Consider the following 15,297-nt stretch of genomic DNA (forward strand, 5'->3'; position numbering starts at 1 on the left):
AAGTATGTACCTTAATTTAAAAATATGTTATTGCTAAAAAATGCTAACCATCATCCGAGCCTCCGGCAAGTCATAATCTTTTTGTAATACTAATATCAAAGATCACTGATCAGGGACTTCCCTGGTGGCGCAGTGATTAAGAATCCGCCTGCCAATGCAGGGGACACGGGTTTGAGTCGGGGAAGATCCCACATGCCGCAGAGCAACTAAGCCTGTGCGCCACAACTACTGAACCTGTGCACTAGAGCCTGCAAGCCACAACTACTGAGTGAGCTCACGTGCCACAACTACTGAAGCCCACGCACCTAGAGCCCATGCTCTGCAACAAAGAGTAGCCCCAGCTCGCTGCAACTAGAGAAAGCCTGCACACAGCAACAAAGACCCAATGCAGCCAAAAATATAAATTTATTTTAAAAAAACACTGATCACAAATCACCATAACAAATATAACAACAGTAATTAAAAAGTTAAAATATTGCCAGAATTACCAAAATGTGACACACAAAGTAAGCAAATGTTGTTGGAAAAAATGGTGCCGATAGACTTACTCGAAGCAGGGTTGCCACAAACCTTCAATTTGTAGAAAATGCAACATACGTGAAGCACAATAAAGTGAAGGGCAATAAAATGAGGTACGCTTGTAGTTTGAAAAAAAACAGAAGACCAAAGCACTAGATGAAAAACTATAAACAGTATAATAGCAAACAATTCAATAGTACGTCAACAGAATCATTCACCATGACCAAGTAGGACATAGTCCACGAATGCAAAGACTTCTGTTTTTCAGACCATTTTATTAAAAAAGAAAGAAAATCTTATAGATTTAAAAAATCAGAAAATACAGATAAGTATAAAGAAAATAAAGATCACCCAGAATTTGGTCACCCAAAGAGAATCACTAGCTAATGTAGCTAACTAGAAGAATGCACTACACATTGTGGTAACGCCCCCTCCCACGCTAGTTTACACAGCTTTAAAAGATATGCAATAAGCAATGCAATGCATGTAGCCAAAAAGCAGCTGCTTTCTGGGGTGGTCAGGCACAGCTTCCAGGTCCCTCCACCACACGGAGCATGCTCAGTTGCAAACATTGGGTTGAACCCGGTGCTGAGTACTTCAACTCAGGGCCGCTGCCCCTTCCATGCGGCACCTACCTGTACAATACGCTGGGTGCCTTGTCTCTGAGAGTAAGTGCCAAATCACCTCCCTCCTAGTGCAGCTGCAACTCATCAATCAGGGGTTTCACAATGAATGTTTTTGAAAACCAGGTGCAAGCTGACCCACTAACATTCCACATTTATCTTAGCAAACTACATTTGAGGGAGCAAATACACGTAGTGTTGCTTTTACTTTAAAAAAAAATACCTTTATTGAGATATAATTCACATACTGTACAATTCACCCATTTAAAGTGTACAAATGACTGGGTTTTAGTATATTTACAGGTTTGTGCAACTATTGCCACAATCTACTTTGAAAACATTTTCATTCTCCCTAAAAGAAATCTGGACCCATTAGCAGTCACTCCCCATTTCCCCCCAAACTTCCCAACCCTAGGCAATCACTAACCTACTTTGTGTCTCTAATGGATTTGCCTATTCTGTACGTTTCATTTAAACAGACTATTACAATATATGGCATTTTATGCCTGGTTTCTTTCACTTAGCATATTTTCAAGGTTTATCCATGGTGTAGGATATATCTGTACTTCATTTCTCTTTATTGCCAAATAATATCCCATTTTAATGGATATACCATATTTTATATAGCCATTCATCAGCTGATGGACATTTGGGTTGTTTCTACTTTTTTAAAAAATAAATTTATTTATTTTTGTCTGTGTTGGGTCTTCGTTGCTACGCTTGGGCTTTCTCTAGTTGTGGTGAGTGGGGGCTACTCTTCATTGCGGTGTGCAGGCTTCTTATTGCAGTGGCTTCTCTTGTGGAGCACAGGCTTCAGTAGTTGTGGCTCGCAGACTCTAGAGCGCACGCTCAGTAGTTGTGGTGCATGGGCTTAGTTGCTCCGCGGCATGTGGGATCTTCCCCGCCCAGGGCTCAAACCCGTGTCCCCTGCATTGGCAGGCGGATTCTTAACCACTGCGCCACCAGGGAAGTCCTTCTTTTTGACTACTATGAATAATGCTGCAATGAACGTTTGTGTACAACTTTTTGTGTTAATATATGTTTTCATTTCTCTTGGGTACATATCTAGCAGTAGAATTGCTGGGTCATATGGTGACTCTATGTTTAATTTTTTGAGGAACTGCAAACTGTTTTCCAAAGCGGCTGCCTTATTTTACATTCCCACCAGCCATGTGTGAGAGTTCCAGTTTCTCCACATCCTCACCAACACTTGTTATTGTCTGTCTTTTTCATTATAGCCATTCTTGTGTGTGTAAAGCAGCTTCTTACTGTGATTTTACTTACATTTCCCTCTTCATGTGCTTATTGGTGCGGGGTTCAGGACACGCAATACCCCGGTTTACTATTCTTAGCTCATATCCTTTTTGTCTTATTATATTTCTCTGCTCTTCATCAAACCTAGCATAAAAGCATTCATGTTTAACCTCTTCTTCAGGTCTTCATTTCCTTATGAAAGATCCTGTGTCACATAGAACTTATATTAAATAAATTTGTATGCTTTTCTCTTGTTAATCTATCTTTTGTTACAGGGGCCCAAGCTGAGAACTTAGAAGGGTAGAAGAAAAAATCCTTTTCCCTCCCCTGCATTGGCTATTTGTACATCTTCATTGGAAAAATGTCTATTCATATCCTTTGCCCATTTTAAAACTGGGTTATCTTTTATTATTGAGTTGTAAGAGTTCTTTATGCATTCTGGATACATTTTCTTATGAGATATATGAGTTCCAAAAATTTTCTCCCATTCTATGGGTTGTCCGTTCACTTTCTTGATGTATCATTAGCAGCACAGAAGTTTTAAATTATTCTTTAATAAATATTTACTTTTTAAAATAAATTTATTTATTTTTGGCTGCACTGGGTCTTCGTTGCTGCATGCAGGCTTTCTCTAGTTGCAGCGAGCAGGGGCTACTCTTCATTGCAGTGCACGGGCTTCTCATTGCGGTGGCTTCTCTTGTTGTGGAGCATGAGCTCTAGGCGCGTGGGCTTCAGTAGTTGTGGCACACGGGCTCAGTAGTTGTGGCTCGAGGGCTCTAGAGCGCAGGCTCAGTAGTTGTGGCGCACAGGCTTAGTTGCTCTGCGGCATGTGGGATCTTCCCAGAACAGGGCTTGAACCCGTGTCGCCTGCATTGGCAGGTGGATTCTTAACCACCGCGCCACCAGGGAAGCCCCAGAAGTTTTAAATTTTGATGAAGTCCAGTTTATCGGGGTTTTTTTTGTGTGGTTTGTTTTTTTTCTTTTTTTTTTTTTTTTTTGGTCACTTGTTCTTTTGGTGTCATATCTCAGAAATCACTGCCTAACCCACAGTCTCGAAGATTTACTCCTATCCTTTCTTCGAAGAGTTCTACAGTGTGAGTCCTCCACCTTTGTTCAAGACTGTTTTGGCTTTTCCAGGCCCCTTGATCTTCCATCTGCATTTGAGGGTCAGCTTATCAATTTCTGCAAAGAAGTTAGTTGGGATTGTAATAAGGACTACACTGAATCTATAGATCACTCACATTGTTTTCTAATCTGCTTTTTTTCCCAGTAAAGTATATTGTGGACATCGTTCCATTTCAATACTTACAGTGCCATGATCTGTTATTCTTATGTAATAACTCAACAAACATTTATTAAACAGTTACGAGACACAAGGTGGTCTGGTTGCTGGTTATACCGAGATGAGTGAGGCACATATCCTATCTGTAAAAAGGAGCTTTCTACCTAGGAAGGTAAATAAGACATGAACATAGATAACTGTATTCCAAGTATGAGAGAGAGAGAGATAAAATGCTACTAAAAAAGATTATTTACAGATATGAGGGAGGTAAAGCTTCCATGACAATATAATTATTTAGCTAAACTAGGGTTTCTCACCCTTAGCACTATTGCTATTTGGGGATCATTCTTTCCCGTGGAGACTGTCCTGTGCACCGTAGGATGTTTAGCAGCATCCCTGGCCTCTACCCACTAGATGCAAGGAGCCCTCCCCTCCCCCAGTGTGACAACCCAAAATGTCTCTGGACATTGCCAAAGGTCCCCGGGGAGGCGAAATCGCCCCTGATTGAGAACCACTGAGCTAGACCTTAAAACATCATTGTTAATGGCTATGTAGTACACTACATGGATAATCTACAATTTATGGAACTAATACCCTGTAATTGCACGTTCCTGTTGTGTCCAATTTTCCACTGTTTTTTTGTTAAGTAGTACTTTTATTTTATTTTATTTTATTTATTTGCTGTGCCGTGCTGCATGCAGGATCTTAGTTCCCCGACCAGGAATCGAACCTGTGCCCCCTGCATTGGGAGCGTGGAGTCTTAAACAGTGGACCGCCAGGGAAGTCCCTCCACTATGTTTTATAAAACATAACTTTTGGAAGTATGACATGACATCGGCTCCTTAGGATAAATAGCTAACATCACGCTAGAGTTCTTTTTTACTATAAAAGTTATACATGTTAAAATGAGCCTTTCAAACAATTTGAAAAGTAAAATTAAAAGGCTTGATCTAGGGATTTCCCTGGTGGTCCAGTGGTTAAGAGGCCATGCTCCCAACACAGGGAGCCCGGGTTCGATTCCTGTCAGGGAACTAGATCCCACATGCATGCTGCAACTAGGAGTCCACATGGCGCAGCTAAGAGTGCATGCCGCTGCAACGAAGATCCTGCAATGAAGATCCCACGTGCCGCAACTAAGACGCAGTGCAGCCAAATAAATCAATAAATATATATTTTAAAAAGGCTTGATCTATCAATCTCAATCCCCAGAAATACAGTCTGTGGTATGTCAATTTAAAATTTTTATATGTATTCAGAAGTAAAGTGGCAAAAGCCCTCTTTTAATGCATTTTGATAATCACATGTGACACTTTGGTCTATTCACTGGAAATTTCATCTGGAGCTTTCCAAGCCACATTTTTAAAACTATAGGTCTTGGCCCATTAGTGAAACGAACTAGAGGATCAGGATGAGAATTTTTTAAAAATGAAAGAGAATAGAATAGATCACATCAGAGTGTATTACACACAGTGAGGATAGGTACTACTTTGTGAGAAATTTGTTTCAGTATCATAGAAACATGGAAAGATGATAGACTGAAAGATGACAGATTGATAGATAATGTAAAGTGTATACGTTGCTGTGGATTGCAGCCAAGAAAAGGTTTAAAGCCACCACTTTAAGCAATCTAAATATATATATATATTTTTTTAAGTCGGCGATTTTGAAAAATAAATTTGTTTATTTATTCATTTATTTATTTATTTTTGGCTGCTTTGGGTCTTCGTTGCGCACGGGCTTTATCTAGTTGCGGCGAGCGGGGACTACTCTTGGTGTGGTGCACGGGCTTCTCATTGCGGTGGCTTCTCTTGTTGCGGAGCATGGGGTCTAGGCACGTGGGCTTCAGTAGTTGCGGGACGCAGGCTCTAGAGCGCAGGCTCAGTAGTTGTGGCGCGCGGGTTCAGTTGCTCTGCAGCATGTGGGATCTTCCCGGACCAGGGCTCGAACTCGTGTCCCCTGCAATGGCAGGCGGATTCTCAACCACTGTGCCACCAGGGAAGTCCCTAGGGATTTTATAGTTTCACATTTAGGTCTACTCTCCATTTTGAGTTAAGTTTTGTAAAAGATGTATGGTCTGTGTCTCCATTCAGTCTTTTGCACGTGGCTGTCCTGTTCTTCCCACAGCATTTGTTGAACAGACTATCCTTTGTCCATTGAATTGTCTTTGCTCCTTTGTCAAAGAAAGGGTAAGACTTTTTCACAACACACCCAGGTGTTCTCGTGTCAGTTCTTTTTGCTGATAAACTGATGACAGCTGTGTTTAAGGGAATTGCACTGGAGTCAAGGACCTAGTATTTATAATCTAAGCTCCTTCAATCACAAGCTGTGAGACCATGGGTAAGTTACCTCTCTGAGCCTCAGTCTTCTCAGTTGTATAATGGGTTTGATAATAATAGGATTGATAATAATCAGAGGGTTATCATGAGACAAATTAGATAATAGATGTAAAATAACTGGCACATACTAACTGCTCAATAAATGTTAGCGGTTATTATTCAGTATTCTAAGTTTAACTTGCTTCCTGTCTCAGGGACTCACCATCAAAATATATCAGACAGGAATACACACATATTTTTCTTCATTCTCTAGAATTCTTTCTAATTTTTATAAAATCGTGTACCATTTAGGTTTGTTGGGTTTTTTCAAAACCACATTCTCTGTAAACTCATCTATAGTGACAGAAAGCAGATCAATGATTTTTCTGTGGCCAGAGACAGAGGAAGGGGCACAGGGAAACTTTGGGGGATAATTAAAATGTTCTGTTTTTTTTAATTGTGGTAGTGCTTTTATGGGTGTTAACATCTGTAAAAACTTGATGAATTGTATACTTTAAATCGGTGCAGTTTATGGTACATAAACTATACCTCATTATGAGACAAGTCAGGAAATGTAAATGCTATCTGGATACTGATATCAAGGAATTGTTAACTAATTTTTTTGCGTGTGAGAATGTATTGCAGTTATTTTGAATTTTTAGAAAAAGACGCCCTTAGAATCTTCATACACTGTTGATAAGAATGTAAACTGGGCTTCCCTGGTGACGCGGTGGTTAAGAATCCACCTGCCAATGCAGGGGACACGGGTTCGAGCCCTGGTCCAAGAAGATCCCACATGCCAGATCCCACATGCTGCGGAGCAACTAAGCCCATGCGCCCCAACTACTGAGCCTGCGTGCCACAACTACTGAAGCCCACATGCCTAGAGCCCATGCTCCGCAACAAGAGAAGCCACCACAATGAGAAGCCCGCGCACTGCAACGAAGAGTAGCCCCCGCTCACCGCAACTAGAGAAAGCCCACACACAGCAACGAAGACCCAACACAACCAAAAATTTTTAAAAATTAAAAATTTTTTAAAAACTCAAAAAAAAAAAGAATGTAAACTGGTGTAGCCAGTATGGACAACAGCATGGAGGTTACCCCCAAAATTAAGAATAGAACTATGATACGATACAGCTAATCCCCCCTTTTTTTTTTTTTTCCTTTGGCCGTGTGGTTTGTCTTGTGGGATCTCAATTCCCCGACCAGGGATTGAACCAGAGCCCCAGTAGTGAAAGCCTGAAATCCTAACCAGTAGGCCACCAGGGAATTCCCCCAGCTATTCCACTTCAGGCTATTTATCCAAAGAATACGAAAACACTAATTCAAAAAGATACACGCACCCCTATGTTCATCTCAGTATTATTTATAATAGCTAAGTGTCCATCAATGGATGAATGAAAAAAGATATACACACGCGTGCGCACACACACACACTGAAATACTAATCAGCCATAAAAAAAGGTGAAATCTTGCCATTTGCGACAACATGGATGGACCTTGAAGGTATCATGCTGAGTGAAATAAGTCAGACTGAGAAAGAAAAATACCACGATTTTCACACATATGTGGAATATAAAAAACAAACAAACACACAAATAAATGGACAAACCAAACCAAAACAAATACGTAGATACAGAGAACAGAGTAGTGGTTACCAGAGGGGAAGGGAGGAAGGACAAAATAGGTAAAGGGGGTCAACTGTATGGTGACGGATGGAAACTAAGTTTTTGGTGGTGGGCACGCTGTAGGGTGTAGAGAAGTAGAAATATAATGCTGTACACATGAAATATGTTATAAACCAATGTTAACTTCAATGTAAAAAAATTATAAAAAGGAGCCCTTGTATTTTAGAGATGCATATAGAAATATTTACAGATGAAATCATAAGAGATGTGATATATCCATCAAAATAAATAAGGGATGGTAGGAGGGGGGGGGGGATAGATGAAGCACATTTGACCATGAGCTGATCACTATTGAAGCTAGGTGCTGTATACATGGGCGTTCGTTCCACTCTTCTCTTTTCTTTTGTGTATGTTTGAGATTGTCTATAATTTAAAATTTGAAAACCCCACACGTGCAGGAACTATTATTTCAGTGAGTGGAACAAGACTGAAAGCACCACTAAGGTTTGTTGATTGTTGCTGCACACGATTTTTAATTTTAATTTGTAAATAAAAATTTTGAGATAATTGTGAATTCACATGGAGTCGTAAGAAATATTATAGAGACAGCCCTCATACACTGTGCCCAGTTTCCTCCAAAGGTAACATCTTACAAAACTATAGTATATTATCACAATCAGAATATTGTTACTGATACAATCCACTCATCGTCAGATTTCCCCAGTTTCACCTGTACTCATTTGTACGTGTGTGTCTTTGTGTATTGTGCTACACAATTTTATCCCTGTATAGGTTTATGTATCCACCACCGCAGTTCAAGATACTGAACCATTCCAATACCACAAGCACAAGGATTCCTCATTTTGCTGTTTTATTACCACACTCACATTCCTTAAACCTCACCCCTAATCCCTAACCTCTGGCCACTACTAAGCTCTCCTCGATTTCTAAAGTTTTGTCATTTCAAAAATGCTATATGAGTGGAATCATAAGGTATGTAACCTTTTGGGACTGGCTTTTCTCGCTCAACATAATTCCCTGTAGATTCATCCAAGTTGTGCGTATCAAGAGTTCCTTTCTTTTTATTGCTGAGTACGATTCCGTGGTATGAATTGTAGAACAGCTTGTTTAACTATTCACCAGTGGAAGGACATCTGGGCTGATTTCAGTTCTTGGCTATTGCAAATAAAGCTGCTATGAACATTCATAGATGCATTTTTCATCTAACATTTTGTTTTCTAGCAGTATAATAATTTCTCCTATTCATTAATCTTAGAAGACTGGTAATTTTGCAAACTTTCCAAGTAAAATCTGTTAGGTTAATTGATTTATACATTTTAAGCATAAGTAATTTCCCTTAAGTGAGATTATGAAGTATTTTCTTAATGATATAATGAATTTCTCTGGCTTTTCTTCTAACATATTTTGAAAAGCAAGTCTCAAAAGGAATTTGTAAATTACCTTACAATTACAGAACCTCTTGATGACTAAGAGAGCTTTACATCAATGCTGGTTTCCTCTTTGTAATAATCAAATGAAGCAATCTTGCTGTAACTTCTCCACCTCATAAATATGTATTAGGAGACAAAGTTTCCAACTGATGCATCCATATGCCATCACTAAGGGCCAGAGAACATGTTACAGGTTTTAAATTTGTGCCTTTACGTCTTTCGGCATAAAGTACAATAATGATGTAATTTACATTCAGCCACAGATATACTGAAAATTTCCAATTTACCAGGGGATTCTATTTTCAAAAACCACTACAGATCCTTTTAAAGGTAAAGCATGCTTTCGTCACGGTTATTCACCTGCCTCAGCTCTAAGCTGACCGTTTTTTTCTTTTTTAATATTTATTTATTTATTTGGCTGTACCGGGTCTGTGGTGCGGCACACGGGATCTTCGTTGTGGCATGTGGGATCTAGTTCCCTGACCAGGGATCCAACCCGGGCCCCCTGCACTGGGAGCGCAGTCTCAACCGCTGGACCACCATAAGCTGACCCTTTTTAACTCTGCTCTGTGACACCAGGGCTGGGACTCTACTGTTTTTCCCAAACACCCAAGCCGGTTGCCTTCCCGTGAGGTTCTGTTAATGGGAGGTTCTGATGGGAGATTGGAAGGAGGGACAAGGGACCTCTGGTTGCCAACTTCCATCAACAGCCCCCACTCACCCCCCACCACCGGCCTCCACCTTCTTTCAGCCTTCCCAGCATCACCATACCAGGCCTCCACAGAGGCACCAGCGCCCACCAGCCACGCCTTCTTGGGGGTCTGAGCAGGGGCTGTGTGGAGTGCCCCCACCAGAGGCCCATGCACCAGCCAGCGCAGGACCTCTCCTCCAAGCTCCCAATTCTGGTAACCCCACTGCTTTCCTTTCATTCCCCAAGCCCTAAGTGTGGTAGCTGCTTCTTGCAGTTACTAATATCAGCTCTAGGGGTACAGGAAGCAGTGACAAATATCCAGGTTATCTTGTCCTTTCTTTCAGCTGTGTACCCAATTCGCTGTATTGAATCGGCCGCTGGAAACACTTTGCACAACTTTCTGTTTTCCTGTAGCTTTCATACAATTGTAAATACACATTTGCAAAGTTTTTAGTACCTTATCTATTTCCTCTCCAACTACAGGGCCATAGTCCTTATTCAGGAGAATCTATGGTTGAATTCAGGACTTGGAGGCGGAAGGGGTTAGGTGAACATCAGACATTCTTTGGTTGTAAGCAACAAATGGACTCGGGCTAACTTCAGCAAAAAGGGAATATATGGTAGGGCATGTGGAGCTCACGGAATAAAAGCAGCCGTTCTAGAGATCTTGGAAGCAGGAACCAGTGGCCAGCACCTTGGGGTGCTTCACCAGCAAGAGTTTAGGGAATCCACATTCCAGAAAGGGCATGGCTGACGGGCCCAACGGGGGTTAAGTACCTACACTTTGGCTGATGGAGAGCAGAGTATCCTGATGGACAGTCCTACCAAACTACAAGAAGGCTGAAGAAGGAAGAGGGGCTCACTCTGGAGAAGGAAGAACGGACAATGGCCAGCAATTACAAATTTTCACTCCAGTGAACTTCAGAAGAGGTCTTCAGTTGTAAATTAAAATGCACAGTACCCTAAAATTCTGAATAAAAGAAAAACGCGCTTGGGGTAGAATGCTTAGAGCAAGGTTTCTAAAGCGAGGTTCTATGTGTGAAGCCTTCTCATCTCTGCTTATGGACTGGGCCAAGGCGGCCTTTCAGAAATCCAGAGGGATGCTCCACAAGGGTTAAATATTAACGCATTTATAAGTATAAAACAATTACTTCGCTCTACCTAATATCACAATAGTAAATGAAAACAAAGTACAAGTTCAAACAAGTACAGTGTGCTTTCAATTTTATAATTTTCCTCCACCTCCCTCACACAACTGCATTAAATATTTTAAGAGAAATTACTTAGAATTCTATCACACTAAGACAACTTTTCATTTGCATCACTCATCTACCATTGCTTTTTATATTTTTTCTAAAATGTGTGGGTTTCTTTTTCTGTTTATAAGACTAGTGTCTGTCCGTTGGAGAAAAATTTTAAATAGAGCAATATATAAAGAGTAAAGTAACCGTCATCCATAATATCAGTAACCAAGAGCCAATGACTATTAATGTTTTCGTGGATTTTCTTCCACTCCTAGTGATTTGAATAAAAACAATTTGGCCAGAAACAAAATTGGTATTCTTTATGTTCTTCTTTTGTTTGTGTAATTTTCAGGTTTTTCTGTAACGAGCTCTGATTTTGTAATAAGAAAAACAAACAATAAAGGGATTTATAAAAGGGCAGGAGAGCTGTATATGTCTTGTTCATTCCAGGTATCTCCAGTTCCCAGAACAACGCTTGGCACACAGTGAGTACTGCAACATTTTTTTGAATGGCTAAGATTTTTTGCCAAAAACTAGTGAGACATAGTTGCTAATGAACACAGAATCACCCGCAGCTATGTCCGGGTATTATTTCCCTCTCTCATTCCTTTCGGTAAACAGTTCATTTTATCAGATACGATCACTTTTGCTGTCTTTTTTTTTATCATGAGATAATTTATTATAATTAATAGTATATGGTATCATATATTTTTGTCAATAATTCCACCGGTCAGCCAGCTGGAAACTTCAAAATGACCAATATATAATAAGTAGTCAATAAGTATTTGATGCCACTTTCCTCCCAGTCACCCTTCATCAAGTCTTTTTGACTTTTCTTTGCAGCATAGCTCCTCTTTTATTTTCCTTAGAGCCCCAGTGCCATTAGCCTTACAACATAATTATTTTACCTAGTTTATCACAAGTAACTCTTAACTAGTCTCTCTCCTCTATTCATTCTTGTCCAAAGTGATTCATTCTCCGAAACACTTTTGCTGTCTTAATAGAAGATCGATTAAATTCAAATTCCAACTCCAACACTCACTATGTGACCTTGGCACTGTCCGCCTGAGCTTCCTCATCTGGTAAGCTCTAGTTCAGTTGCTGGGGGTACACTGAAACAAAGATCCCGCCATCGATTTACATTCTAGTGTAGGAGAAAAAGCCTATGAACAACCATTTGTCAGGTGGTGATAAGTGCTATGAAAAAAAAAAGAAAGAGGATAGAAAGTGATTACCTGTGGAGGAGGTGTGTTGCTATTTTATAAGGGGTGGTCAGATAGAGAACAGACTTGTGGGTGCCAAGGTGGAGGCCAAGACGGGGGCTGGGGAGGGAAGTATTGGGAGGTTGGGACTAGCAGATGCAAACTATCGTACACAGGATGGATAAACAAGGTCCTACTATAGCACAGGGAACTATATTCAATATCCTCCTGTGATAAACCATAATGGAAAAGAATATATATATATATATGTATAACTGAGTCACTTTGGTGTACAACAGAAATTAACACAGCATTGTAAATCAACTATACTTCACTAAAATTAAAAGAAAAACGTAAAAGGTGGTCAGGACCTGGCTAGAGGTTTCAAAAAATATACTAGTGTCCAGTCTCAAACCACAGGTTGTGACTCAGTGCGAAAGCAATGTAGGGGGTCGTCTGCATACTTTTAAAAATGAAATAAGGGCTTACCTGGTGGCGCATTGGTTGAGAGTCCGCCTGCCGATGCAGGGGACATGGGTTCGTGCCCCGGTCCGGGAGGATCCCACGTGCCGCGAAGCGGCTGGGCCCGTGAGCCATGGCCGCTGGGCCTGCGCGTCCGGAGCCTGTGCTCCGCAACGGGAGGGGCCACAACGGTGAGAGGCCCGCGTACCACAAAAAAAAAAAAAAAAGAAATAAAATACGAGAGTGCATCACACATATTAAAGGCCAGCACTGTGTGGTCTAACTTGTTTTGGTTTATATACAAGTGTACTAGTCTGTAAAACACGGTCGGCATGAAGAAAGTGGTGGTTAACACTACAGCAACTCTGAGGTAAGCAGTCTTAAGAGAACGGTAACTAAACAGGGCATCTCTCGGTTAAGAGAGCCCACACCCTGTGCGCACACCTGTTGGTGCCTTATTCAATTAGTGGACTCAGCTGACTGCAAGAGAGACAAAAAGACAACCACAGAGAAACTGGAAGATTAGGACCAGAGCTCATAAGGTGGAGTGAAAGGCAAAACCAAAACTGAACAGTTCGCAATTCAAGAGAGAAAAACTGATACTACATTTTTGACGCAAAAAAGTACCTGACCAAAAAAACTTAGAGAAACAGAAATGACAGATTCAACTTAACAACAACAAAATCCCAAACTAACAAAATATGCTGTACCAGTTACTTTGGGATTGTGTATGATAGTGCCTGAGTATTTTCACAAACTCCCAAAATATCTGCTCCGTATTTCCTACTCAGACCCTCAGTGAGGTGGACAGCATAAAGATTTTAAAGTCAAATCGTCTGGGAAGATTTCTTTTCTTTCAACCATTTAAACATTTAATAGGTTTTGGAAATCATGCCTACCCACCAGAAAATAAGTTAAATATATTAATGGGAGACTGGAAATCGTCTGCCAAGCCTTCTCTTACTGTGCACATGAGGAAGTTCCCATTGAAGCAGAGCTATACGACACAATTATTCTCGAACACGGTGGGCAAACTACAGTCCTCCCATCTAAATCTAATCCGCCACTTAATTTTGCATGGCCCACGAGCTCAAAATGACTTTTCAATTTTCAAGTGGTTGAAAATAATCAAAAGAACATTCTGTGACACGTGAAAATTATATGAAGTTCACATTTCGGTGTCTATAAAGTTTTATTGGAATACAGCCAGGTTCATCCATATTGTCTAGGGCTGCTTTCTCGCTATAACGCTGCCGAGTAGTTGCCCCCAAAGCCTAAAATATTTACTATCTGGCTCCTTTTAGAAAAACGTTTACCAACCAGTGTTTTAGAACAAGAGGGCTGTATTGTTTAAACACCCTTCCAACCCTCTTCCCTCTCCAGCCGCTCCCCACTTCCCCAGCTTCAGTCACATTCCTGAGGCTGACATGAAAGGGAGAGCGTTATAATAATGAATTGTACCATATCGGAAACCAGAGACACCAGACAGTAAATTTCTATATAAGGTAATACGAGTGGTTCTGCCACGGACTAGAGTAATGCCTGGGTTCGTTTCCCGATCATAAAAGTGGACATCAGAGCAGCAACCGCACGATTTCGTTTCAGAATCACCATCGTCATTTGCAAGAAGGTGCTTGGAAAGCATCACGGCAGCAAGTGTCCCGGCGCGGGGGTGCTTTTGCAGCGGGAGCCTCTCGGAGTCTGGATGTAGACTGAGGCTCCCTTTGCACTAGGCACCTCGGCCACCTCCCCCCAGCCCGTCCCCTCTGCTCCTGGCTCTCATTTTCATTCCCTTTTGGCCTTGCAGCTTGCTTTCTCCTCACCCCCGAGCACTCCTTAGGGGCTACCAAGTTCCAGGGCAGAGCAAGCCTCCGGCAAGCCGGCGCAGGTCAGCTGTGCCCAGCTCTTTCCAGCTTCGCCAGCTTGGGGTGGGGCCACACTGGGACCCCCGCAGGTGACAAGTATGACTCAGCAGGGCCCGGGGCTAGGACAGAGACCAGAACGCCAGTGCAGGGACAAAATCGCCCGCAGTACGAGAGGCCTCAAACATAATTTGAAGGACTCAAATTTGTGAACAAACAAAAATGTAATTCAAATCAGCTTCGGAGCGTTTGCGGCCTGTGCCTGAACAGGCCGCAGGTTTAGCCTACTAGGGAGGCCCGGCGGCTTCTGCAGTCACAAAACACCCGCGGCCTCTGCAAAAGGCCCCCTTTGCCTCCGACAAACCCTACCTCGGCTCGACCAGGCCCCAGAAAAGGCCAGTCGGCTGGAGGAAGAACTTTCGGGTGCAGAGAATTGCATGCCCGCGACTGTCAGGGAGACTTTGAGGGCACAGTAGTCTCTCGAGACTAGAAACCATTTTCCTTTCTCGCTCTGAGATTTTGCTTGGCTAAGCGGCGACAGCCTCCCTGCCCCCTACCCCCACCGCCACGGCCACGGCCGCTGCAAGCAGCCACGCCCCGCGGCCTCAGGGCTCGCCGCCCCGGGGCTCGCAGCCCCCACGCAGCTTGCAAGCCGCGCCTCCTTTCGCCCCACCCCCGCGCGCCCCCATCCGCCCCCGCGGCCGGCCCTGGGAGCGCCGGGCGAGTCCTTGCGCCTGCGCCTCGCCGACTTCCTGCCGTGGA

Source organism: Aethalodelphis obliquidens, unplaced genomic scaffold, assembly GCF_003676395.1.
Source record: "Aethalodelphis obliquidens isolate GAN/ISIS:26980383/991018 unplaced genomic scaffold, ASM367639v1 scaffold94, whole genome shotgun sequence".
Taxonomy (NCBI): Eukaryota; Metazoa; Chordata; class Mammalia; order Artiodactyla; family Delphinidae; genus Aethalodelphis; species Aethalodelphis obliquidens.